The sequence below is a fragment of the Eptatretus burgeri genome, chromosome 13 (genome assembly GCF_056783735.1).
Source record: "Eptatretus burgeri isolate ZD-2024b chromosome 13, Ebu_testis_v1, whole genome shotgun sequence".
In the NCBI taxonomy this organism is placed as follows: Eukaryota; Metazoa; Chordata; class Myxini; order Myxiniformes; family Myxinidae; genus Eptatretus; species Eptatretus burgeri.
The window spans coordinates 14,583,382-14,585,451 of record NC_140973.1 but is presented as its reverse complement, the minus strand read 5'-3'; the positions used below and the strand labels follow the sequence as shown (position 1 = coordinate 14,585,451).

General features: G+C 47.8%; 1 pseudogene; it reads left to right on the top strand.

The window, feature by feature from the left end:
• Nucleotides 1-240: 240 nt before the first annotated feature.
• Nucleotides 241-1,604, top strand: LOC147013891 (uncharacterized; annotated as a pseudogene).
• The last annotated feature ends 466 nt before the right edge of the window (nucleotides 1,605-2,070 follow it).

Here is a 2,070-nt window from a genome sequence, read left to right as displayed (position 1 = left end):
GGCGGAGCCACGCTCACCCATTGGACGGAGGAAAAGTGGGCGTGAACCTCCCCTGATCCTCGAATTTGCATATACTGATTCTACTCCGACGCGTCTGGAGGCGGGGCCAAATCGCCCCGCGCTTAATGATTGGACGGATCAGAAGTGGGCGTGTATCATTCCTGATCCAACTTCCCCTCGGAAAGGCCGCTTTTTGCACTCGAGGCTCGGCGCGCGTCCCGCACGAGGCCAGGACAGCCTGACGCTCGGCGTTCACAAGTGGTGCGGGAATGGCCGCAGAAGGAGAGGCGAAGGTGGTGGAGGGTCTAAAGTGGCGGTCCCTGGCCACGGTGACGCTTGGAATGGTGGTGATGTGATGTTTGCGAGAGCGAGTTGTGAAGGTAAAGGTCGTGGCTGTTGGCGTTGTTGTTGTTGTTGTTGTGAAGCGGCGTTGCGGTTGGTGGTTGTTGTGTGATGGCGGTTGAGACATGGTTGTTTCAAAATAAAGATAGAACAGAAAAACGGCTATCTTAAAGGGTCGCAGCCCGAATGAATCACATTTATTCCCTCTAAACAACGGGTTTGGGGTTAACTACACATGTACTTACAGAGATATCTCACCTACGGGACCTGAATGGTGGTTTGCGAATTTCCTCAAGCACAACAATATTAAACAAATGAGTGCTTCTTGCCCTGTTTGTGCTGAACTAAAACCCAGATTCTATGGCGCAGCTCCAGGCAAGTTGATCAAGGCTACTTCACCCTTCGAGAGACTAAACATCGACTTCAAAGGGCCCTTGCCAACTGAAACGAATAACAGATACATACTCACTGTTGTTGACGAATACTCAAGGTTCCCGTTTGCATTCCCGTGTTCAGATATGACCTCGAGCACCGTCGTGAAATGTCTCTCTGAACTCTTTGCCATGTTTGGGAAACCGTTGTACATACATTCTGACAGAGGTGCGTGTTTCATGTCAGATGAACTCAAACAGTTCCAACATGAACACGGCATTGCAACAAGTCGAACGACAAGTTACAACCCACAAGGTAATTGACAGGTGGAATGGTATAGCGGAGTTATTTGGAAAGCCGTAACCCTGGCGCTGAAATCGAGAGGACTGGGGATTGAGCAGTGGGAGATTATCCTCCCCGATGCCCTGAATTCCATACGCTCTTTGCTCTGTACGTCCATCGATACTACTCCGCATGAACGAATGTTTACCCACCAACGACGATACACCGGTGGTCAATCGGTGCCCAACTGGCTAACTTATCCTGGTACTGTGTTCATGAAGCACCCGGTACGACAAAGCAAGTATGAACCAATGGTGGATAAGGTTGAACTCATCGATACTAATCCTGAGTATGCTCATGTTAGACTTCCTGATGGCAGGGAGACCACTGTGTCGGTTCGCCATCTGGCTACCACTGGTGCTTCTCCCTCAGGTGCTTCTCTTTCTGGTACTTCTCCACCCGAAAAGGGTAATGTCGGGCTTGATGCAGACAAAGCTGCAAAATATTACCCGAGAGCGAACGTGGAGTCATCCCCGACACCAACCGAGGCTTCCCAAGGGGTTCAGGGGGTCCACATTATTATGCCCATAATAATTCTCACTGCTTGAAATGTATGTTTCTATAGTCTATAGCTTTAAAGAAATCATGATGTATAAGCTGAACATAGAGTTAAATTTTAAAGATGGAGAGAATGTGGTGAAATTAAAGAAGAAGAAGACAAAGCCGTACCACGTGACGTGTGATTTGCTTGTCAAGCAATAACTGCCAAACTGCTCTGACGAAAGGACGGTCCCTCGGTTCTTGTCGTTAACTAGAGTAGTCCACTGAGGCTAAAACGGTGAGAGTTGAGAGTGTACCGAGCTCTGTGTGTTTGCTGGTTAATTATCATTATAGTTCGCTGTAATCGATTGTTGATGCATCTTTTTGTTTGTGTTTGTAGAGATGGCTTCAATCAAGCAAATTAAAGCCTAATTCAAACCGAAGGCCTTTCTCTCTCATTCATTTCACATACGTGCTCTATTTCAAGTGGAGACTCGATTTTCGTTTCAAACTAATTCGGCAGCCGGTGTTGTG